The 26,660-nt window shown below is 37.1% G+C and overlaps 1 protein-coding gene across 7 annotated transcripts in view; it reads left to right on the forward strand.

The window, feature by feature from the left end:
- The first annotated feature begins 343 nt into the window (after positions 1–343).
- The window catches only part of LOC129780406 (uncharacterized), a 171,965-nt gene continuing 145,648 nt past the window's right edge, over positions 344–26,660 (forward strand). For 5 of the 7 annotated variants that reach the window (XM_055788658.1, XM_055788661.1, XM_055788662.1 and 2 more), the window contains exon 1: positions 345–944. The gene's annotated coding sequence lies outside the window, so the exon portion shown is untranslated. Of the gene's footprint in view, positions 945–26,660 lie in introns of all 7 variants that reach the window. The other 2 variants (XM_055788656.1, XM_055788663.1) reach the window with 1 other exon arrangement.

Genomic DNA, 26,660 nt, shown 5'->3' on the forward strand with positions numbered 1-26,660 from the left:
CTAGCTATAAGATGAATTTTTCTCTCTTTCTACTTTTAGAACCTTTTCTAATGTGGCGCTCTTTTTTAATGAAGGCAACTCTCCGCGAAGCTCAGCAGCTGAGATCTGCCGCGAGAGTGGGTGACAAAAACACGAATCAAACATTTGAGTGCTTTGTTTATGTTTTGAACTGCTCGATTTCAGAGTCACAGTGAGTTATCAAACAAGCGTTCACCCACGCAATCACGTTTTTAGTACAACCATCGATGTGAGCATTCCATCTTTTCTCTCAACTGCCTGACTCTCGCGCGATCCAAACCGCGAAGCATATTCTCGTGTTTCTACCGCTATGTTACGCTGCGCTTCGTATGCAGCATAAAGTGACGAAGGTTCCGACGGTGACCCGACGGGATCCAGTGCTGGTTCAGTATTGAAGCGCTTCGGTTCGCCGTGGCTTTTTTAGAATATCGCGCGATCTTCCAAACACCTAAGGCGCCGTGTATCGTGCTTCCGAGTGAGTACTTGAACACCCCCAACAACGTTGGCATATAAAAGGATAATACTAACGAGTGAGGCAGACGGGAACACAACAAAGTGATGAAACAAACAAATCCAAACTTAAGCTGGTTCATGAAATTTTGTATTGTGTGTGTGTTTGTTTTCGTTTCGTGTCTCACCTGGCCTGGTTCACGGCTGATCGATTAATATCCCGTGAGTCGGTGAGAAGAAGTTAGTGAAGAGTGAGAGTGAGCAAGAAAGTGTGGAAGTGTGGTAGTGTTCGTCGAGGGAGAACGGTGTCAGGATAACTGGATTTTTCGTGGCTCACTAAACAGACACTGCTGCTGCCGCTGCGGAAATTGAAAAAAAGGGGGTCACAAGGACAAAAGGTGCAACCGGTCCGGCCTTACCATTGAGCGGTGATATTCAGCGAGGCGAATTATCTGCAATCGGGAGATTCATTCAATGTAAGTTAGCGTGATTGATTGTAGCTTGTGGCTTGAATGAATGATAAGTGGGGGAGAGAATAAACATCAATCTTCAGGCAAGTGTAATGCAAAACAAAAACCAAGCATGAATAAAACGATGAGCGGGAGTGTGAGAAAAAGAGAACGTTCCGCACACTGCGGAACAAGTTGATTGACTGACAACGGTTTGTTTATTTATGTTTCATGGAGAGGAAATCAATAAATACAGGTGTTGATTATGGCGATTCATTTCTGATCTACTGTTACGAGTAATTAAACACAGAGTGATGTATACACAGCGGAAATAGCTGTTTGAGAATTAATATTGAAGCATACGCCATTGTCGTTGGTGAAATTAAATGGGGACCTGAATTGATAATTGATGATGATTTAGTGATTGCTTCAGCGTGAAATGTTGTACCTTTCCATCTGCATAACCTCTTGATTACTCGATTTTTTAAAAAGACAGAAATCATTTGAACATTTAACACAATTATTCATGTACTCACATTTTATTTAATTTTTTATGGTAACTGTATAGTAATGGAATAAGAAGGGGGTGAGTTTGAGTTACAAGAATTCGAAAATCAATAGCAGTGTAGGAAAACGATCGGAAATTTATTGCATTATCCTAACAGAAATCCATTTTCTCTTGAAGTCCACCTCCGATTTGACAACTTTTGGGTTCTTCCGGAGGGCCTGCTTCATAATCGCCCAATATTCCTCTATTGGGCGAAGCTCCGGCGCGTTGGGCGGGTTCATTTCCTTTGGCACGAAGGTGACCCCGTTGGCTTCGTACCACTCCAACACGTCCTTTGAATAGTGGCACGAAGCGAGATCCGGCCAGAAGATGGTCGGGCCCTCGTGCTGCTTCAATAGGGGTAGCAAGCGCTTCTGTAGGCACTACTTAAGGTAAACCTGCCCGTTTACCGTGCCGGTCATCACGAAGCGGGCGCTCCGCTTTCCGCAAGAGCAGATCGCTTGCCACACCATGTACTTTTTGGCAAACTTGGATAGTTTCTGCTTGCGAATCTCCTCCGGAACGCTGAATTTGTCCTCTGCGGAGAAGAACAACAGGCCCGGCAGCTGACGAAAGTCCGCTTTGACGTAGGTTTCGTCGTCCATTACCAGGCAATGCGGCTTCGTCAGCATTTCGGTGTACAGCTTCCGGGCTCGCGTCTTCCCCACCATGTTTTGCCTTTCGTCGCGGTTAGGAGCCTTCTGAACCTTGTATGTACGCAGGCCCTCCCGCTGCTTGGTCCGCTGGACGAATGAACTTGACAAATTCAGCTTATTGGCGACATCCCGGACCGAACTTCTCGGATCACGTCTAAACTGCTTAACTACGCGCTTGTGATCTTTTTCACTGACGGAGCATCCATTTTTGCCGTTCTTCACCTTCCGGTCGATGGTTAGGTTCTCGAAGTATTGTTTTAGTACTCTGCTGACCGTGGATTGGACGATTCCCAGCACCTTACCGATGTCTCGATGTGACAACTCCGGATTCTCGAAATGAGTGCACAGGATTAATTCACGACGCTCTTTTTCGTTCGACGACATTTTTCCAAATTTACGAAAAATTGACAGTGAAGCAAGGCCAACGTGATCTATACACTCTTATCTGATTATAAGCGAAAGCTGAAGATAATTCCTAAAAATTAAATTTCTACAGCGTTTTTTCCGTGATGCAGTTTGATGTGACACACCCTTTATTTGGCATTATTTTACTATTCAAACCATATTCTCTCAATGTAACTTGTGCAAAGACGATTGAAGAATAACGAAGAACATGAACCAATTAAGAAAGAGCATATTTCCAGTCGTTGGACATGGAATTTGACACTTACATCGTCAATTGTAAGTGATTCCACATTCAGTCGAGGGTTTTTTTTATATTACGAAGAATGCTATTGTGTCTGAAGTAGGGCGACAATCGTTTGCGGAGGATCCACAGGAACAGGAAAATTGTCTGCCAGACAAAGGATATACAGTTTTTTTCTTTAATGCGTAGATACAGTGATAGACATTCGTTTAGCCGCACTTGAAAAAAAAACTTGAAACACTTACAAAACAACTAGGAATGTTTTTTTAATCGGGATACTTATCTGCTGTAGTGGTAGTATATTTAAGTCAATTTTATTCAAAGGACGTGCGTCACAATCACACACACAAGGCGGCATCGGTGGATACAAACGTTCAAACGACGTTTTTTCCCGAGACATACGTTTAGCCGCAGGGCATAAAAATCGAGTTTTCGCATAATCACCAAGCCTTTATCTGTGTTTTTTTGCAAAAATACTTGGGAATGTTCAATTCACAAGATAAATATTAGATGAGCAAAGTAAGAAGTTGGTCAGATTAGTGATTTACGTAGAATTTAAAGGAATGGCGAAAGGTATTCTATTGACGGAAGAGGGGCGGAAAATAATAAAGATATTCAGTGAACAAAAGTTTTCTAATCGCTCGATCGTAACAAAAATTGGTCTATCTGAGAAAGTGGTACGGAATTTCTTTAAATAGTGCCAGAAATATGGGATATAACGAGCAACAAATGGGAACACATAAGTTATTTTGCATCTTAAAGGTCGAATAAGACACGAAGCAACCAGGAAACGATGTCCTGCTCATACATTAAGGCAGAATCGGTTGTTCCAGAAATGAAGAGGCATATTACGCGCATCTTGAATGAGTCACCAAACATCATGTGGCGGTCAGTTTCGGCTCATTTGCCTCATTTCTCATACATGGAATGGAAACTAGAATGGAGAAATGTTGTATTTTCCGGCGAAAAAAGTTCAATTTGGATGGTCCGGACTGTTACAGTTGCTATTGGTACAATTTAAGTCAACGGCATGTCGTGAGATCGAAGCGAAACTTTGGGGGCGGAAGTTTGACAGTGTGGGGAGCCGTTTTCTATCACAGCAAGTTTCTCATTTGTTTCATTTTCACCCGAATGAACTCCGTAAAGTATCTTCAATTACTGGAGGACGTTTTGATTGGTCACATTGAGAATAACGCTACCGACGATGTCGTTTTTTCAGCAGGATTATGCATAGATCCACGTTTCCAAGCAATCGAAGGCATGGTTTGCCGAGAAGGACATTCCGCTTCTTGAATGACCTGCTTGCAGTCGATTGCGATCCCATAGAGAACTTATGGAGAATCTTGGCCGAGATGGTCTATGCAAACGGATGACAATTTGACAACGTTTCCAGTCTCAAGGCAGTAGTTCAGGAGTGTTAGGCTATAATCAATATGGCAACACTTTGAAAGCTGTCTGACTCGATGCCAAATCGAGTTTTCAAAGTGATCCGAAATGGAGGTGGACATTCTAAATATTGGCTACCGATTGGACTTGAAATTTGCCGCACAAATTTTCTTTTATTGAAATTTTAGGATGCGGCTAAACGAATGTCCACTCTGATTCCACATATTTGAATTACTTAGAAAACAAAAAGTGAATTTATATTTTTTTTTTTTAGAATGAATTCGATGAAAATAAACAATAATAGTCTTTTATGAACAAAACTGTACAAATAATTGACTTATTTTTAAAAATATTGAGGAAAAATAGGGTGCGGTTAAACGAATGTCTACCGCTGTAGAGATGACAGATGAATTCGAATTCCTCGCAAAAAAAATTGGTTTTTGCTTTTGTTATTATTGATTGTATCTCATTGTTTACATGGTTTCGGGACCAAGGGCGCTATATTGGTATCGATACCTGTAAATGATGCTAAAATGAAGTCTATAACCCAAAAAATTTCAGGGTTTTGAATATTAAATTATTTATAACATTATAGTCCAGTAAATTCAGATTGAAAAACGAAGTGTTCGCAATTTGAATCATGCGTAGAAACTTGATTCATGTTCCGAACACCAATTTTAATGAACATTTCTGTATAAAATATAATTTTATTTCATCAATTTATTGTAGATTCTTACCGTTTCTAGCACATAACATGACAACAACAAACAAAATTGTTGAAAAAACTACAAAAACTGAAAAATTAACCATGATTGTTTTTTTTTACGAATTTGCTAATGCAAACATTTTTTCGTTGGTTTTGATTGTCACTTTTTTGAAAATTCTTGATATTTTAAATTATAGGCTGCATCGATACCTGTAAATGATGTGAAAATGAAGCCTATAACCCAAAGAATGTTAAGGCTTTCATTATTCAATTATTTATAACATTAAAGTTCAGTAATTTTACATTTAAAATAAAGTGCTCGGAATTTGAATCATGCTCGGAATTGAAATTTGCTAATGATAACATTTATTCTGTGGTTTTGACTGTCACTTTTTTGCAAATGTTCAATATTATAAATTATAGGCTGTATCGATACCTGTGAATGATTTTCAAATGTAGCCTATACCCCAAATAATGTCTGAGCCTTTATTATTCAATTATTCATGATATTCAATTATTTATTGACATTTACATTTAAAAAATAAAGTGTACGGAATATGAGACAAAACGGTACACTTGTAGACTTGCCGGATGAAATTCAACCCTCTCTACAATGCAATACGACTGTTGGTGACACTATTTCCTGTACACGAAGTGCGCAGAATGTTTTTTTGACGTAGGACTACGTCTTTTGGAATAATATTGGGGGTACAAATTGAAAAACGAAAATCGTTCGCATCGCGAAAACTGTCCAATTTCAAACGCTTATTTCTCAGTCATTTCATGACGGATTGTTGACATTTTCCCACGTTCAGATTGGCCAATTCGCAAAAACAATTTTTGTCCTCACGTCCAGTGCATCTGCACTCTGTAGATATGAGAATACGGGACTGTGAAATGGAATATGAGATGTTTGATTTTCTACTGATGTGCAATGCAAATGTTGTGTAGTCACAAATAAATCAATAATAATTTGTTTATTTATTCTCACAACCATGCAGTATATTTCCGAGTAATAAATTACAAATTTCACGAGACTTACATGGGTTAATTCAGAATAAGTTCTATATAATTAATAGAGGGAACTTACTTTTGATGATTCGTTACCGCACTATACTATATTGATCATCTTCATCACTTTTTTACACCCATCTATTGTTCTTATAATTGTTTATATTTATAACCGTTGACAACCCCATGTTCAACACACGGGCGGGATCATGTCCACGCATTTCTGTCAACCGTAGTAGAGACGTTGGGGCTCGTCGGGTCTCGTGGCGGGCTTAACAACATGTTTCTGAAAACCTAGAACTCAGTTCAAAAGTTATTTTTAATTTTTTTTTGTATTCAATTATAGATTTTTAAACCTGCATAATTCGATACCTCATCATCTCTAACAATACGAGCAAGCTGTGGAGGCTCTTTTACTCACAATATGATGTCGCATATATTTGTACAGTTCGGTTGGCATTTCCAAACAAATACCACACAATCGGGCACCGTGACGATTTGTTTTATAAATTGTAGCGGAGATGAATGAATCGTAAAACTTGAAGTCTCCGTTAACAATGTTCAATGTTACCGAGATAAGATGGGACTGGCTGTTATTAACAGCGTTGACTCTTCTGCATGGAATACTCTGCCGTTCTACACATAGTTGTCCCATGTTACTTTTTGACAATTTCTACTTTTCTTCATAAAACGATGTTCTTATGCCTAGTCTTTCGGAAAAACACAAAAAAAGTTATAGTTTATTCCCAGCTTTCAAAAAAGCAACATCAAGCCCAATTGTCCTATGTTGATAGTCTATTCATAACTGTCCCGACATATATTTTTTGTATGTCCATATCAAATAAATCGGTTCAAGTACAAGAATTTCATGTCACACTTTCAGCAGGGCTAATATACTCATTTCTGGTTTGGAAGAACGAACTAATTCTCAAACAAATAAAAAAAGTTGAACAGAACACGTGTACACCTTGTTAGCGAATGCCTAATAACAACGAGATTTATATTCTGCAAAGTATAGCAGATCACTCCCTTCTTCATAAAACGAAGTTTTCAAGCATAATCTTTCGGAAAAACACAAAAAAAAATTGTTTGTTCCCAGTATTTCGAAAAACAACATCAAGTTCAATTGTCCCGTGTTGATATTCTAGGCATAATTGTCCCATCATGATATTTTAAGCCTGTAACCATAATTAATTGATTCAAATGAGAGGATCTATTCACCTTCCATTAAACAATAGTTCTCTGCATATAAAAAAACACAGTGTATTGCTAAACCGAAATGCCTTAAGCTTCTGGTATAAAAATATGCTAGAAAACGTTGAATGCGTTTTTCTCAGTTGTTGATTTTGGAACATGGGACAACTATGCGTAGAACGGCGGTACTGGAACTTGAAAGTTTACTGTACATAAAATATGATTTAGAGCAATTACACGTCTGACTCGATCCTCTCCGATTTTTTAAATTTTGGTACATATGGTGGAAGCTTCTCGAAATCACAACTTTCATTATCATATGACCTATTTGAATTAGGACTGATTTTGAGGGCGTATTAAAAATCATTAATCTTTCTTTCATTAAATCGTAAATTAAAAATCCAGATGTCAGATTTAAATATGATGTTTGACAATAATGAACTATTTAGAAAAAATAACATTTTAAATTGATGAAAAATCTTACTCGAAAATTGCATTAAATATTGAAAACTTTTTAATCCTAAAACAACCACCCTCACCCCTTTCGATATTTTTTCTTGAATATTTTTAATTGGAAACCCCTTCTAATTTAACGAAGTTTAAATAAAGATATGATTATCTGAAAATTGAGGAAAATGTCTGTACTTTATGAATTCCTATTTATTTTAGAAAGATAAAATACAAATAGATCTACATGAAAAATTTTATAGTCATCAGCCATCATCAGACCCGACACTCTCCGTTTTGTTTTCATTTTTTACATATGGTGGCAGTCACTCAAAATCACAATTTTCATTATCATATAATCAATTTTAATTACGACCAGGGTTGTTAATTATAATTTTCAAAAATTAGGAAGAAAGAAAATGAAAATCAGGAAGAATTCAGGATAGTTCGTATTGGATTATCCAGAAAGTTCGTTCCAATTTTTCTTGAAAAATAAAAGCATAAATTACTAAATTTTATATGCTCAGTTTTGTTCCACAATCTTTCACCATCCTTCTAGAACATCTTTGCTTTCTCATCGAAAACTGTTCAAAGTACTTTTTCCTGTTGTCCATAAAGTCGAAGATTTTTTTCCCTTCATAGAACAGGGACTTTAACCTGTGATATTCTGATGGTGCAATTTCCGGTCAGTTTGGCTGGTGCATTTATGGGACACGACGTCTATCACATTAACGAATACTGTCTTGCATTACATATTACATACTATCAAATAGTTTTTGAATCATATCTATTGTAGTTTATATAAAATCTGCCAAATATCAGTAAAGCTGTCATCCTAGAAGTATAATACTGCAGTTAGAGAAGAAACAAGATTTCTCAATTCCATTCCCAATATTCATTCATTCAATTCGCTTTGACAGAATTGAGCTTGGTGTCATTATGAAGCGGAAAATAGAATATGACCCGGCATACGTTGTTCTGCCATATAATTTATTTCTAGAGAATATTTTGGCTGGTGAAAATAATGAATATATTTCAAAATAGTTTGTCTGAAAAATTGACTTGAATGATGATTGGTACTGCGAAATATACATATGCGTACCATTTTTTTTCGAATTATCCCAATTTATTTTAAATATTTTCAGAATTGTTTTATCATTCTAATTTGGTTCAAGACAAATACAACGATAGACAATTCAAATCTGATCAGCCGTTCTCCTTCACTTTCGGAAGCCCGGATATATATATATATATATATATATATATATATATATATATATATATATATATATATATATATATATATATTTTTTTTTTTTTTTCGGGTTTTCCATTTCGGGCTTCCTAAAGTATACAGCCCTGCGCTGACAACCGTTTGACATAGCTGTCAACCAAAGCGTCATATCGTTAGTTGAATGTCTGCCATTTTACAATATGTATCGTTTTAGCATCGCACAACGTGTTAATTTTGTTAAATTATACTATAAAAATGATGAAAAACCGGCAAATGTTTTTCGAGCATTACGGACGGATTTTGGTCGTCATGGACGGCCTACAGAGCACACAATCGCTAATGTAGTGCGCAAATTCGAACAAACTGGATCCGTTACGGATATTGCGAAACCTGTGCTTCATCGTAATGTGCGTTCGGCCGAAAATATTGCTGCTGTTGCTACCAGTGTGGAGGATGACCCGAATGTTTCCACGGCGTGCTCAGCAATTGGGCTTGTCAAACACATCATTGTGGCGAATTTTGCATTTGGACTTGCACCTGCATCCATATAAAGTCCAACTGGTACAAAAATTAGAGCGTGGTGACCATGGAATGCGTCGGGCATACGTCGATTGGGTGAACGAACAACAGCAGCAAAATGCTGAATTTTCGCATCAAATTTTCTTCAGCGATGAGGCACATTTCGAGCTCGGTGGCTATGTGAACACCCAAAATTTCCGTATATGGGGCTCAGAAAATCCACACGTGATTGTTGAGAGGTCATTGCATCCGCCAAAATGAGGACGGCGAGACGGTAACTGTGAATGGTGAGCGCTATGGCCGTATGTTAACCGATTTTTTTTGCCACAAATTGAAGATATGGATACGGATGACATGTGGTTTCAGCAGGACGGCGCCACGTGCCACACAACACGACCGAACATGGCCGTATTGCGAACGAAATTTGAGGGACGCATAATTTCGCGTTTTGGTGATGCCAATTGGCCGTCCAGATCATGCTATTTGAACCCGCTAGACTTTTTTTGTGGGGTTATGCGAAAGACCGTGTCTATGCCAACTCTCCGCAAACTCTTGAACATTTGAAAGACAACATTCGTGAAGTGACAGTTCTCATTTCCCACTAGGAGATTGTTGGCAGGGATCCCAGTATAATTATCATAAATATATTTTATTCTGATCATTGAAAAAAAAATTCAGGAAGATCAGTATCATTTGAGATAAATCTGGCAAAATTGAGTGTTTGTTATGATATCAGGGAACGTACCAAAAAGTCTGGGAAGTCCTGAAAAATCAGGAAGGTTGGCATCCCTGATGACGACGGATTTTCCGTAAGGACGTATGTAGAAAAATGGATTTTTAAATTTTTAAATAATCGTAAATCGTAAACCAGGATGTCTAATTACAATTACAATTTTACGGCAAAGTTGTTGGAAAATTATTGAACTATTCAAGGGAAAAATATATCAAATAAACTGTTAAAAAATCCCATAACAATAATACACATATTTCAACCAAATATATTCCAACCAAACATGACAATTTAAAATTTTCGGAAAACTCTGATTCTATCATATTTTCTGTATCAAACATTTATTCCGTGTAACGGAAAAACATGTTATTTGCAAGTTGATGAAAAATCTTGCACGAGAATTGTGTCTGGAAATAATCTTATATTATAATGTTAAGTTTTGGTAGAAGTACTGAAATTTTATTGTAAAAAATAATTTTAAAGGGTAGATTAGAAGATCAATCAATGAACAGTTATGCGATTGGACGTATGAACTTGCGCTTAGTATGAAAATGATAACGTGAAAATCATAAAATGATAACGTGATGTGATAACGGAAAATAATTTTTGGGCGAGACGAAGTTTGCCGGGTCAGATAGTAATATATAAATGACCACCACAAAGAAGCGGTTTTTAAGCGATGAAAACAGTTTAATAGATGTTTGGGAAATTATGAACTTGTGCTAGGAAGAAAATGTGAATTTTCTGGACTGCTAATAAAAGTCTATCATCGATGATACGGTAGAACACGGTAAACACTCTGTGCCAAGGCGGCCTTAAGTGGTTATTCTGAAGTAAAATAGGCACTACTAATGACATTTTCACTGTGTTCTCCTGGAAATTAAGTCAGTAAGTAATTTTTTTTTCAAATTGGTGTTATATTTATTTATAGCTTAAAATAACAAAATGATCCAACACTTCACGTATGGACATTTAATTAAATTTATCAATCGGTACAAAATTACAGTACATTTTCCAAATTCCAGAAATACAAAAACAAAACATTTTTGTTTGATAGCTTTACGAAAAATTACTATAACAAAGCGAGCGTTATATGTATATTAGGATGCCAATGAAAATGCTCATAATTTCAAAAAGTTACCCTAAACAAAATGTTCACCACCTCGAAAAAACACCTTATGCCAAATATCAGCTCAATCGGACTTAAGAGAGAGTGGCGCAAAGCGGTCAAAGTATGAGTTTTTTGAAAATCAAAAAATCACCCAAGGGGGGAGTAAAGGAAATCGGGGTCAAATGTCTTAAAATTGCATAAAACGTCGAGATCTAGTGTCATCTCGAAATTTTTTTTTCGGAATACGAAACAAACGTATGGTTTTGGGTACCAATAAAAATAGTTATCTCGATTTTTCATTCGGAGCTTGCTGTGAAATGTTGATTTGCACAATAATATACCCTTTTGCAAAATATTAGCTCATTTGAACTTCTTTATTAGTGTCACAGACTTAAAAACTTGAGTTTTTTTTTAAAAACGAAAGATCAGCGTAAATCGGGGTTTTCAAAAAAAATTGGGTGTCCCGATTTCCTTTACTCCACCCTTGGGTGATTTTTCGATTTTTCAAACTCAAACTTTGACCGCTTTGCGCCACTCTCCCTTAAGTCCGATTGAGCTAATATTTGGCATAGCGTGTTTTTAAACGGTTTTATTTAGCTTGCTCTGTTTGTATGTTTGTAACTTTGTAACAAGTTTGTCTGTAGCGCTGACCCACATTAATAGAAATTTGACCTCCTTCCTGTTGACCGATAGATCTGAAATTTGGAACACACCTTTATCTCGGTAGTCATTATAAAACTGCGTATTTCATGATCTTGAAAATCCAAGATGGCGGATCACATATTTTCTCAAAACCTCATCAATATAGGTTTTCCAAAACCCCATCAATTTGGGTATCAAATGAAAGGGCTTGACTAGTAGAATATGGTTATTTAAGAAAAATGCAAATACAAGATGGCTGCCATTACAAAATGGCTGACTACATATTTTCTCAAAACTTCATTAATATGGGTATCAAACGAAAAGGCTTGTCTAGTAGAACACGGTTATTTATGAAAAAGGCAAATCCAAGATGGCTGCCACTACAAAATGGCGAACTACATATTATGTCAAAACCCCGTCAATATGGGTATGAAATGAAAGGGCTTGACTAGCAGAACACAGTTATTTATGAAAAATGCAAATCTATGATGGCTGTCACTATCTATGCGGGCTGCATATTTTCTCAAAACCTCATTAATATGGGTATCATATGAAAGGGCTTGAATAGTAGATCACAGTAGATAATGAAAAATCCCAATCCAAGATGGCCGCAATCACAAAATAGCAAATTACTTTATTAAACGGTTTTATTTAGCTTGAATTGTTCGTATGTATGATTGTATGTCTGTATGGTTGTCCCACATTAATAGAAATTTGACCAATAGGAACTGACCGAATTTATAAAATACTTTTATCTCTGCTGTCATTTTAAAACTGCTTATCTTGAAAAATTCAATTTGGCCGCCGCTACAAAATAGCTGATTCCATATCATCTCAAAAAAAAGGTTGATTTAGATATCTTATGTCCCACGATTTTATTTTAGTCTTATCAATGCCCTAGACTAATGAAGGAGAGGTGTAATAACTGCTAACTGTTACTTTCCTAATTATTTTCTAGCTTTTTAATTACAATTAAACCGTTTAACTTAAAATGTTTTTTTTAAATTTTATTCGAGGTGATTTTTTATGAGGTAACCTTTTGAAATTAGAGATGAACATTTTCATTGGCACCCTAATGTATATATATTACCACCTGTGTAGATTCCAGTAGTATTCGTGAAGATGTTGTTACATTTTTTTTACGTTCGGCTGAGGAGCCTTTCCCCACATGTCGAACAAATTTGGGTGCCATAACTTCGAAGTGCTTTTGGCACAGGTCACTAATGTTTCATTCCTAGAGTTCAGAGATCGAAATGCTCGCCGATTTGAGACGAAAAACATCCGTTTTCACCCACATGGAAAAATAGCTGAGAATATAGGAGGCGAGAGAATGTTATACGCTCACTTCGATTCTCGCGAGAAACGCAAAGCCGATTTTTATTTTTCGGTGAGTTATGATTGCCGAAAAATGGTTTCGTTTTCAGTGACTCCTTGATGCCGATAATGGTTTTTAACTTCTTCAGTACAGCTGAAAACATTGCATGAAAATATGCGGCAATATTGGGTTTCATCGTGAAGTGAACATGAGATGGATTAATATTTGTACAATTCAGACGCTGTCCTAACAGATTAACGTTGGTAAAGTTAGCTATGATTTTTCGCTCCATATTTTCAGTACCAAATGAGAGACGAAAAACCATTCTCGTTGAACTTCCGAGAACGAAATTTTCCACATCTCTTTCTCTCTGAAAAAGAATTTTCGGTGAAAACGAAGCGACGAAAATATCATCAATACACGGTTCATCGAAAACTAGATTGATTGATTGAATATTTATCGTGCATCCGAGCGAGGATTTCGATCTCTGCTAGATATGTTAAAATGACGGCATTATTGATGTGTACTTGTGCGGAAATGGGCCAACAAGCTTTCCCAAATTTCACTCCAATAGCGTTTTTTTCATCCGGACCTTTCACTGCTTTTTCATGTAGAATGTTTCTGGAGTCCACTAATGCAAAGGTTTAACCACAAAGACAAAACTTCCAGCAATTTCGACAGCGAAAAAGGGAGCTGACCAAGATTGAGAAAAGAAGTGAATAGACGTGAAAATTTGATTGCTACAGATTACTATGATTACTTGATTACTTGTGTACCAGAATTTTTTTTTGCTTTTTGAAATGCTTTATTCATTAAATTCTTCTTCTTCGTGAGGAAATGATTCACTTCACCCTAGGTATCACATAAATAAATAAACCATCAGTCGGTCGATGAGTCGTTACAAACATTGTCATCAAATAAAATTGGTCAATCAATAAATAATCAAATGTTGATTTTTCCTTCAATCATATCCTGCTTGGTTTGTGGGACGAATTCGATATGTATTTTTTTCTTTTCATAGAAAGCATGCCAATCCCATACATATAATGAAAGGATAAACGTTTGTGCATTCTTCTGAAAACACATTTTTTATCATTTCGTATTGAAATATATATAATATAACATTACTATGATCATGCAGTTTTATGTTTGTTCCTGACATAATAAAATGTGAAATCCAAACTTCAATTAAATTTAAATTATTTCTCCGGTTTCTAGCGAAACAATATCCATTTCGAATCTTCCTTGTGGCAGGAAGATAAAAAAAAATCGAAACGAAAACGAGAAAACGTGAAACATAAAACGTTGCCAATGGAAAACTTCCATATCGCAGAGAGCGCACTCAACGAAGAGAAGCGAAGATGCTGCGGAAATAAACCTCGCGGAATCAAGACGCGCTGGGAAAAACGATAACGATAAGCTTGCTCTTTTTATTTCCTCGAACTGGAAACTTCCCTTTTCCCGCATATAGTGATCACTGGTCGAAACGGTACGCAGCTCGCACTGTTGGGCTTTTTTATGCTTCGAAAAACAAAAATAAAAGCGGAGGCAACGTCAATTGCAAGAAAGTTCTTTCTTCAATTCTCCGTACTGCGGAACTGTAGATGTGCTTTCCTTGTTTACAGATTAATTTTCCTTCAACCGCTTACGCCCACGCTGCAAGTTCTCCTATAATATCGGTGGGAGGGGAATTCCCCCGTTTCCGTCTGCAAAATCCCACCCGGCATAAAATCACATTATTATGGGCTGGAAAAGTGTAATATTTCGACCCGCTTTTCGCTTTCCCACTGTGGAATGTGGCTTCATTGGTTTCTGTTCTTGTTTCTGTTGATATTCATATTACGCGATGACGATTATTTCTACTAGCAGTTGGACATGCGAGATTTCCATAACTTTGGGTGGCACAAATTTGTTCCAACCCTTAATTAAATATGAGGGCAAACGAAATGTATGTTAACCTTTTTTCAGTTAGGTGTTCCCGAGAAGGAAGCGAAGTTCATTTGGTAAAATGTGATTTTTTTTTTCTGTGCCTAAGGTGAACTTGGAGGAACTTTTCATTACTTTTTTTCTTTCCTGCGAATGTGTTGAACCATTAAATTGTGTTAAAGTGAGTGAGAGTTAATGTTTGTTGGTGGCATTTAAGAATGCATAGAAGTAAGGGGTCAGACTGCGTTCGTCTACCAACATCGTAACATATATAACGTCTTTGGAGGATCTCCTCTCAATTCGAAAATGTCTCGCCTTTCGATAATCACGAGATGAACTCATTGTCCCCAGACGATTAGTCACGACTCCGATAATGCCCCATCTCATAATCTAATTGGAAGATAGCTCCAGCTTCGGAAGTGCATAAATCAATACGGCAATTTTGTTATGGCATTGCCGATGGCAATGTGTGAGACAGGTGAATGTCAATAATGTGGAATCATGAAATATCGAAGCTATTAGTACAGACCGGAATACTTTTAGAGCAAGCATATCTTCATTTGTGAACAAATAGGCTTAGTGATTCGGTTCATAAGTTTTTGAACGGAAGGGTATGTGGTGCAAGTCTAATCAAATCCGGTGGGCCGTTATCCTGGGCCTGCTGGGAAGAGAGTTTGCATGCAAGATAAATGTACTCGGAATTCGTACAAGCAACGCTATGTATCACATTGTAGAGAATGATAATTTCTGTTGTAAGCCATAGATTATGATCAGTGGTGAAGTGCTATGCTCACTGAGCTGTACAATATGATTACATTTGCATTTGTAGTTTATAATTCAACCCTGGCTTTGAGGGAGTTCAAGCTCTGACATCTCAAAGGTTATAACCTATACATATACTTGGCATTGCTCTGAGGAATGTTTCGTTCTTCCGGCGAAAATAGCGCCTGTTTAGCAGTTGCGTGTTCCGGGAAGTTCAATCTTTCCATTCTTAGAATCCGATTGCAGTCCACAGAGGCTTCTCCGTGTCCTCAAACATGCTCCGGAGTTGTAATCTGGATCAAATGTGCATGAGAAGCGTGTGCTGATAGATGGATTATTAACGATTAGAGCTATCACGAACTCTATCTGTTTGATTTCGTGTGATTTGTGAGAATAGGCTTTGCGTGATGAGAGAAATTAGTAGGAACAGTTTTGCATGTGAATGAGTTAACTTTGCAAGGTTATGCACTCGTTTTCATGCATTCTCTACAGAATATTAATTTTCTTCCTCACTTTTGGTATTTATTCGTGTTTCACCACATAATCGGAGCTGTAACAAGGAGTCTAGGTCCGATCCGAAAGTAGTCTAGCCTCAGGTAGTTAACGTGCTACCGACTGATTTTAGCTGGTTTTTTCGACGATTTTCATGATTCCTTCGAACTGGCGGACTTATTTGATAACTAACTGATAAACTTTTTGGAACGAATCATAGCTTGTTCTCTTCAATACTGAATTATCTCCAGTTTGAATTGAACAAATAAAAAAAAAATCCGATTTTAATACCAAGTCGAGTTACTTTTTTTTCTGAAGGAGTACTCTTTTAATCCTCCACAAAGATGAAATAGCTGAATCACGTCCGTCGTTTTAGTTCCAGGAGAAATAAATCAAAATTATTTCAAATCATGTTTTTAATCAAAATTGCAAGCTGTATGTTTTACAAGTTTGAGAAACTCTTTCTGAACTGACGAAACAATTTGACTGTTGGCTCTGATGCAGCTTTTAACTGTGAATTAATTTTATAATTGTTTTAATCCAGTACAATTTTATGACACAATTCTAGCTTTCACAAAACAGATTTTTGAAAAAAACTCCTCACGATTGTATGCAATGCAACCGAATGTTTAATTGTAGATAATTAGTTATTCTCGAAACGATATCTTATCTCCCAAGTGTTACTTAATAGTGATGAATCTTCTCTAATTACTTCCTTAGTTCTTCCATTGCTCTGGCAGCTGTCCTATCTCGAATATGGCAATCCGTGACGACAGACTGCGAGCACATTAGGGTGCCAATGAAAATGGTCGAAAAACACCCCATGCAAAATATCAACTGTATCGGACTTAAGGCGTAAAGCGGTCAAAGTTTGTGTTTTTTGAAAATCGAAAAATCACCAAAAGAGGGAGTAAAGGAAATCGAAGTTCGTGAAAAAAAATTTTTTTTGACGCTTAGTCGTTTTTTCACAAAAAAATTTTATAATTAAATAACTGTAAATCACGAATTTTAAAACATTTGGCATCAATTTTTTTAAAACCCCGATTTCCGGTGTTTTTGCGGGTTTCAAAAAAAAAACTCAAACTTTGACCGCTTTGCGCCACTCTCCTTTAAGTCAGATTGAGCTGATATTTTGCATAGGGTATATTATCGTGCAAATCGTGCAAAAATGTAGCCAGCTTTGAATGAAAAATCGAGATAACTATTTTTATTGGCACCCTAAACCATACTTTTCGTTTTGTATTCCAAAAAAAAAAATTAAGTCCCAGAGTGCCGATTTTTGACAAAAAAAAAATTCGAGATGACATTAGATCTCGACGTTTTTTTAAGACATTTGACATCAAAATCAAATTTCCAAAAACTTAAAACTAAAAACTTAAATAACTGTAAATCTCGACGTAAATCTCGAATTTTAAAACATGTGGCATCCATTTTTTTTAAATCCCGATTTCTGGTGATTTTTCGATTTTTAAAAACTTAAACTTTGACCGCTTTGCGCCACTCTCCTTTAAGTCCGATCGAGCTGAAATTTGGTATAGGGTGTTTTTTTCGAGGTGGTGAATATTTTGTAGAGGGTAACTTATTGAAATTTTATGGTCGATTTTTTCTCATACATTCATTGGCACCCTAGAGTCCATATATTTTTTTCCAGAAACAAAAAAAATCATGAATTTCTTCAACCAAATATTCCACAACAAATAATCCTCAATTTCAACAAATAATACTTAATTGTAGCCTGAATGTTTTTCAAATAATACACTTTTCTCTTACTACCTTTAACTAATATTTACTTTTATTGCGTATTCTTGTTGACACCAGCAACGAATTATCATTTATATTTCCCACAGGGCAGTCGTGTTCAGTTCGCCTTTGCCTTTTTATGAAAACACAATTTTGTGAGACCAAGATGTACCACTATTTGTCGATACTTGTGAAATCGACGTAGCTTTACGATTAGATTGAAGAAAATAAAAACCGTTACTTTCGAATGAAATTAGATCAGAACAAAAATAAATTCACATTTTAAGGCAGTATTTTAGCCTACAAATTTGAAAAAAAAAACATTTTTTTTCTTCATATTTGTGTAGTATAGGCATTCAAGAATATACCTAGAAAGGACTTATCGAAGATCTCATTATTTACCGAGCTAGAGCCATTTTAGTGATGCGGTATCTAACCTGGTACGGTCATAACAATGAACTTCAAATGCGTTTTTCTCGATCGAACTAGTTTTTTTCAAACTGGCGTACACGATATCTCAAGTTCTACTGAACCGATTCATGTCGAAATTATATGAATACAATCTGTGTGTGTTTCTCTATCGCATGAACCTCTGAAAAATTATATTTATTGAATTTCACTATTTTAAAAAAATCGGAAAACGTAAAAAAACTTTTTAAACCGCATTTTGGTTTTCAAACGGCCGCCAGTTTGTCAAAAAAGATGCTTTTGACTTGTCCGAGGTTCACGCGATAATGGCATCTTTACTAATTTAGAATCTGTTCGACTTTTTTGTTTCGGATAACCAGAAGGGCTGGAATCGTGTACGCCATGGCACAACTTTTTTCTGAACCACTTCAGATAGATGAACAAATAATTATATAATGGATTGTAAAAATACTCTTTGTTTTATTTTCACGAAACTCGGAAAAACGTCCGAAATTCGTGTCTCTAGAATCCCTCCTTAAAGCATTGAAGCGTTGAATTAAATATATCCCAATGATTAGAATGCCAAACTTTATCCAAACATCAAACTATATTTGTAAGTTTTTTCTAAAAATAATTTATTCCTAACCGGTGCGCAGCCAAAATAACCATAAGCATTAACTTACAGACCAATTATAGCACTAATTCAGCATCTCTAATACCAACTAGCAGTATATCAGCATTTTCCTGATATCCATCGTAAGCCTCATAGCAATATTACATCAAAAATTAATATTTAGCACATTGTTTGACATCCTCAAACATCACATTAAATGAGCTTAAAAAATCATAAAATGTGTTATTTGATATATGAGAGACCAATATGAGAGAGCAAAACGAGAGGCATATTGCAAATAAGCACGCATTAACCCACGCTACTCTCGGAAAACACGTTCCGTGTCTATTTTAAGATTCAACTTCATTTCAACTTCATCATGCATAACAAAGCGTATTAGCTAGAGATCGAAGTTGTCGCTCAGCTGCGAAATAAGTATTTAGTCAATCGAACTAGTTTTCGCTGAGTTGTGCAATGTTGAAATTTTTATCTCTTCATTTTCACCGAAAATTCATCTTCAAGGAGAAAGAGATGTGGTAAAATATCTCTTTCTCTCTCTCTCTCTCTCTCTCTCTCTCTTTCTCTCTGAAGTTCAACGAGAATGCTTTTCCGTTTCTTATTTGATACCTACTGAAAATATCGAGCGAACAGCGTCTAAACGACCTACGAATGGACAGCGTCTAAATTGTACAAATATAAAACCGTCTCATGTTCACTTAACGATGAAATACAATGTTACCGCATGTTTTCATGCAATGTTTTCAGCCGTACTGAAGAAGTGAAAACCCATTGTCGGCATCAAGAAGTCACTGAAACCGAAACCATTTTTTGGCTTGCCGAAAAATTAAAATCGGCATTGCGTTTCTCGTGAGAAGCACGAAGTGAGCGTATAACATTCTCTCGTCTCTCATATTTTCATCTTTTTTACCCTGTGGGTGAAAACAGATGTTTTTCTCTCAATTCGGCGAGCATTTCGATCTCTGGTATAAGCATAACAGAACCAGTGGTTATGTGGATAGCGCGGTCGTGTGGAATAGCCTTATATCACATTCGGCCTTAGTTTAATCCCTGCTTGGCGTAGATTTTTTTTTGGGTACAATTCCAAGCTGACGTTCAGTGTGAGAGAAAGATAGGTCTGCTCCTTAAATACTAACATTTTAATATTCGTTCCACACTCTTATCATTTTCATTTTTTTTCATACGGTCGTCCCTATCCGCAAATATTTTTACTTCCATGTTTGAGCCGCATGGTCGTCCCGATCCACACTCTTATCATTTTAATTTTTTCATACGGTCGTCTCGATCCGCAAATATTTTTACTTCCATTTTTAAGCAGCACGGTAGAAAATGACTATAGATTGGTAGTATTTACCAAAAAAAAAGTCATTACATTTCATAATTATTCCCCTCAGAGTGCGGTTTAACATGGAACATTAGTATTTCTGCCAGCCCTGCTGTTTAATTTATACCTTTTCAAATGTATTATTTACTTACTGACAATCTTCATGCTGCCCATGGTAAGACAGTTCTGCTATTTGGAATCTTCCGTTAAAGAGTTCTGTTAACGAGTTAACGATTCCTTGCAATTTCGTGTTGTTCCTCTAAAAGGTTCCTTTTGCACACAAACTTTAGTTAAGAAAAACAAATACACACAGTGGGAATCACATCAAATGCACTTGGGAATTGTGCAATTTTTGCCACTTTCACTTGTGCAACTTTCGTCAACTTTCACGCAGAGCGTCTGGAGGATCACTTCTCAGAAGATAGGTGGTCTCCGATTTTCCCGTTTAATCCTCGCTCCTGGCAGGATCGCCAAAATGTGTGCCCATAAACGTCCGCGGGATAATCAGAGACCACCAGAAACCGAATGATGACGGAAGATGTTCCGAGTGCCCAGCCTACTTGATCGCTAAACTGACGGTGCCCGTGATACCAGAACTGGGCATGCCACACAACCAGTTTCAAACAATGTTTTCATATTTTCCAAACAAACGTTCAACACGTTAAGCCCCGCGTTGGCCCCCTGAGGGCCGCCGTTGAACTTTTTGGTAGAAAAGCGCTGGCTGAGTGGGACCGACAGTTACAAAATAAGAAAATAAAAATGTGCACGGTTTGTTCTCGGATGTTTTACAAAATGGGATTACTTTCTAGACGAATTTCTGACTATTTTCTATTCATACAATAAGTATCTATAGGAACTGGGACCGATACTGATATTGTGCAAAAGCTCTTGGTGCGGGCTGAATGGAAAGCGCATCATGAAAAATTAGGGCTCAACGTGCTAAGGAAATTTTTCAACAAAAAATACGATAACGTTTTGTGATCTTAGTAGCAGTACTGGGTTTAAGAATAATTGGGAGAAAATAAAACAGAAAATCTCGGAAATATTTACATTTTTCTGGAAATTCTGAAATATTCACTTTAGAATTGCTTTTTTTTCTCCTGAAAACAGAAATTTCACAGCTGAAGAAATATCTGAATTTTTTTTTAAACGGCTTTATTTAGCTTGCCCTGTAATTTGTATGTTTGTAACATGTTTGTCTGTAGCGCTTTACTACATTAGAAATTTGAACCCTCTTCCTGTTGATCGATTGATCTTAAATTTGGAACACACCTTTATCTCAGCAGTCATTATGAAACTGCATGTTTCATGATTTTAAAAATCCAAGATGGCGGCCGATACAAGATGGCGGATTACATATTCGCTCAAAACCCCATCAATATGTGTTTTTACCAAACCCCATCAATATAGGTATCAAATGAAAGAGATTAACTAGTAGAATACAGTTATTTATGAAAAATGCAAATCAAAAATGGCTGCCGCAACAGAATGGCGGATTACATATATTTTCTCAAAACCCCATCAATATGAGTATTAAATAAAAAAAGTAAAAAAAAACGGTTTCATGTACTAAAAGCTGGAAAATAATTAGACAAGTAACAGTTAGTAGTTATCACATCCCTTCCTTCATTAATCTAGGGCAATGATGAGACTAAAATAAAATCGTGGGACATATGATGACATAATAAACTGCGAATAATGGAAATCCGATGTGCCCCACGATTTTATTTTAGTCTCATCATTGCCCTAGATCAGGGATGGCCAGACGGTAGTCCGCGGTCTACCAGTCGCCCGCGTAGGTGTTCCTTGGCGCCCACCAGCTGGTCTAGGATAGTGTCACCTCCACACGCAATCGATTTAATATCCCTCCATCTTTTGCACTAATCATTTAATAAGGTGTTTTTGCTAATTCAATAAAACATATTAGTTGTAGGAGTCGATATTTCTTCATCAAAGTTTCCGTTTTGACAGTTTGACAGTTTTGACAGTTTGAGACCCCTCCCCCCTCTCTGAGGGGGGGCTGCCATACAAATGAAACACAAATTTAGGCATTGCTCGAGAAATAATCAAGCAAATGAAACCAAATTAGGCATATGGAGGTTTCAGGGTGCAATAAATGTTTCTATGGTGGTTAGACACTCCTCCGCCGTCTCTAAGAGGGGCTGCCATACAAATGAAACACAAATTTCTGCATTTCTCGAGTATTAATCAAGAAAATGAAACCAAATTTGGCATGTGAAGGTTTTAGGGGGAACGAAACGTTTCTATGATGAATACACTCCTCCCCCCTCTCTAAGGGGGGCTGCCAAACCAATGAAATACAAACTACTGCATAACTCGAGAACTAATCAAACAGGGTGAGTGTTTTTTGGTATGAAAAATGTTTCTATGATGGTATGACACCCCTCCCTCCTATGGAATGGAGATGGAGGTCCCATAAAAATGTTACACATATTTCAACCAAAAATATTCCAATCAAACATGACAATTGAAAATTTTCGGAAAAGTCTGAAGGAAATAGGGGAAATTCGGAAAATTAAATTCCCATATGTTATACAATTACATAGTGACAAGCGTTGTTAGTCCATTTGATGTTTGCGTTAACGAAATATCTCTATCTTCTTCTATCTATACCAATAAAAATGGATTGCCGAATATGTTGATAAGAGCAAAACTCGAGGGAGGTCCGATTTAGGGCTGTCTTTATTCTTTCATATTTTCTGTATCAAATATTTATTCCATCTAACGGAGAAACATGTTATTTGCAAGTGGTTGAAAAATCTTGAACGAGAATTGTGTCAGAAAATAATCTGATATTATGATGATGATTTTTGGTAGAAGTACTAGGAATTTCATTGTAAAAATGAAACAACAGGGTCGGTTAGAAGATCAATCAATGAACCGTTCTGCGATTTGACCCATGAACTTGCACTTAGTTAAAAACGTGAATGTTTGAAGGTATTGATAACAAAAAACTAAAAATTTTGGGCGGGACGAAGTTTGCCGGGTCAGCTAGTTACTTATAAGTTATCACCGGATATCGCCGGATATTCGACTCTTTATTTGCAAATACGAAACTGGGAGAGACTGCATGTGTGCATGAAGCAAATAAGGGTTTACATTTTAAGGTGTTATAAACGATTTTTACAGAAAAATTATTTTCAGATTTTGAAATTATTTTCAGGGATGATATTCTGAGAGAGGGTACATTAATCAAATTAAACGAAGCTAATTATGAACTGACACTTAATAAAACCTTACACGTGAAGCTCATGGCACCTTTTGGGACAGTTTTAACGAGGTGACAAATGAAAACGATAGCCAGTTTCATCATAAAAATCCGTTACTAACAAAATCGGTTGTTATGCGAAAACATTTCGAATCAATCGCAATTATGTTCCTCACGTTTGGTGGTCATCAAACTCTAAGCAGTACCCCCAATTGGCAAGGTTTGCTAGAGTCTTTCAGCTCCCTGCACGAAGTAAAATTGAAGTTCTATGTTTATTAGTATGGCCTATGATTTTCCGCTAATTAAGCCTCCTATACTCAAGCATACGGTTTTCTAGAGTTTTTTTCATTTGATTATATTTTTTCACTTTAGATAAATATAAATAACGCTTAAAACTACACAATAGAAAAATTACAGAGACACGCACGGTCTGTGACACCGTACACGAGTAAACGATTTATGATTTTGTGCGCGAGTACAGGAGGGTTAAATATTTGTTTTATCGTCTGGTACTACATTCATTTTCTAATGACCGCGTAGACCGCGGCTTAACATTTGAATAATTAGTCGCCCGTAATGCCCAAAAGTTTGGCCACCCCTGCCCTAGATTAATGAAGGAAGGAATGTGATAACTACTAATTGCTACTTTTCTAATTATTTTCTAGCTTTTAGTACATGAAACCGTTAAACTTATTTTTTTACTTTTTTTAGTCTCATTGAAATCAAATACCCGCTTCTTATAAATAAACTCTACGAGCTTCTTTAAAAGAAATACACGCATATATAAATTGTGTCAAACTCCATGTAAAATCGGAAAACAATTGTTAAAGTACGTTTGTTGCATGAATGAACAACAACAGCAACAATATTTGTAGAACTATCAGAAATAGTTCTCTTATATTTAATCGGAAAGCTCCGCACACTTAAAAAAAATCTTGCAGCAAGGAACGATTAATTCAGTTTTTCGACAAACTTTAGAGTGAATTGATTTCATTTTCAGCATCCGGAAGCTGTGAACCTCATCCCGGAATCATATTCTCGTTCGCGCAATGATCTGTTAACACGCTTTCTGTGATTCGAGGTTATTCCTATGTTCCTTGGGTGGGGTGTTGAAAGCTCCTGACTGCGCAATTTTTATCAATTTTGGTTTTATAGCTTCGAACCGCAGTTGGAATCGTAATGTAGGAAATGAAAAAAAAAAGCACGATCAGCCCACACCGTGAGCAGGCATAAAACCCGAAACTCGGAGCAATTCCATCCCTCAGTACTTGCGAACTGTAAATAGAAAAACATTTTCATTTTTCATAATTATCGTTACGCCATAAGGAATACCTAGTCCAGTGGTGAGGTGGAGGCGAACAAATAAACCGAAAGAGAACGAGGAAATTCGTTTGCGCACAGTGCGCGGGGGTGGTTTATGGTGTGATTTCCAACCGAAGGCTTGATGCTGTGTTTTTGCTAGTGTCGAGGGCATCGCATGATGGGAGGCAGAATGTTATCACCAAGGAGTTGGAGTGCGATTTCGGTAGGAGTTTATGAGTGGTTATGCAACGCGCCGTGAGTTGAGTATAATTTTTGACGTAGAACTACGTCTTTCATTAAGGGTGCCAAATCAGAAAACAGGTCACGTTTTTATGAAATAAAGTTAACGTTAATAACTATTTTTTCCGTGAATGGATTTTGGAGATTTGCATACTAAACGAATCGGGAATTCCGTAAGATTTGCTTAATATGTTATACATTAGAATCTCCCGGTTTGTGAATGATTAAAATTCATGAAAACTTTAAGCGTTTCTATTTTCCCATACATTTGTTCTGTCCATTTGTGTGCTTTCCCGAACAGAGCTGTCAATAACGAGCAACTTATCGACGACCAACGGAGGGGAAATCGTAGGATTTAAAGTTTCCGTGAACAAAGGAAAAGTAGAAGAATGAAGGGGAATACTTGCCTAGAGTATAAACAGTGGAGCTCGCTGAGGCAAACTTTCATTCGGCATCGGACTGTTGAGCAATCCAGTTCACTTTGCTTTCGCTGCGCTTCGATCTAGTATTGGACCCCACCAGTGGTAATCCAACTTGGATATCGCCGTTTGGTTTTTCTGTTCGTTTTTCGCGTTATTCGTATCGTGTGTTTTTCTTTCCGCATCATAAATTGGACGCTTCGCGTAGTGTGTGATGAGCAAGAAGAAGAGGAAGGCAGGCTCGAGCCCTGCAAAAAACGAACGCATTGCCAGGGGCAAAAAAAATTCGAGGCATGCGGCAGTGAAAAGCGCTCGCACTGAACCGAGCCACCGCATCGAACAACAGCGAAGTTGGCGATTTCGGCGGGTCGGTCGAAAATATAAACACCGTTACCCAGGCAGCAACCAAAATCAAGCTCCCCCCGCTGGTGGTGAAGGCGGTCGCTCTTGACAAACTCATCAGCGAATTTGCATCGATGGGTGTTACAGCAGAGTACAAGCTGTGTGGCATAATTCAGTCATTTCCATGCAGTTAACATTGTTTGTTTTCTGTCATCATAAGGGCTTCGTTGGTGCCTTTGAGAATGCATCAATGCATTAAACTGACGTTATGGCGAAGCAGGGGTTAAGGTTGCGCGCCAAAAAATTATTTGGGGAGTACCAAGCATCTTGAATGTCTTACTGGGTTCGCGTGCCAGACGCAAAACTGCCTTCAACTAGGATTGCATTTGCGCTAATATTGATCATAATGAAGCATTGCTACTATTTTCGAGGTTGTTATGAACAAAAATAGTTTATTTCGCTTGTTTAGTCACCAAGAAAGTAAATGTCGTTCTGGAATTTTGTATGTGATTAAGTTTCGCTTGCCAGTACTAAAACTTCCTCCACAAAGGGTGACAGCTGCGCTTCTCTTGAGCATGAGAACGTAATGCAACTTTTCTCGAAGCCAGTAATATTAACAGAAGCGTCTCTTTTGAGAATAGCGCAAAATGATGAGAATTGTTTATATTCCTAGTAGTTTCAAGCCACCAATGTATGGTTCTATATGCATGCTATGGCGAACGCTTGTTTGGCGCTTGGTTTACGTTGTACGAACGATGCCTAAAGGTGCGATTCCTTTGAGGCA

This window comes from Toxorhynchites rutilus, chromosome 3 (genome assembly GCF_029784135.1).
Source record: "Toxorhynchites rutilus septentrionalis strain SRP chromosome 3, ASM2978413v1, whole genome shotgun sequence".
Taxonomy (NCBI): Eukaryota; Metazoa; Arthropoda; class Insecta; order Diptera; family Culicidae; genus Toxorhynchites; species Toxorhynchites rutilus.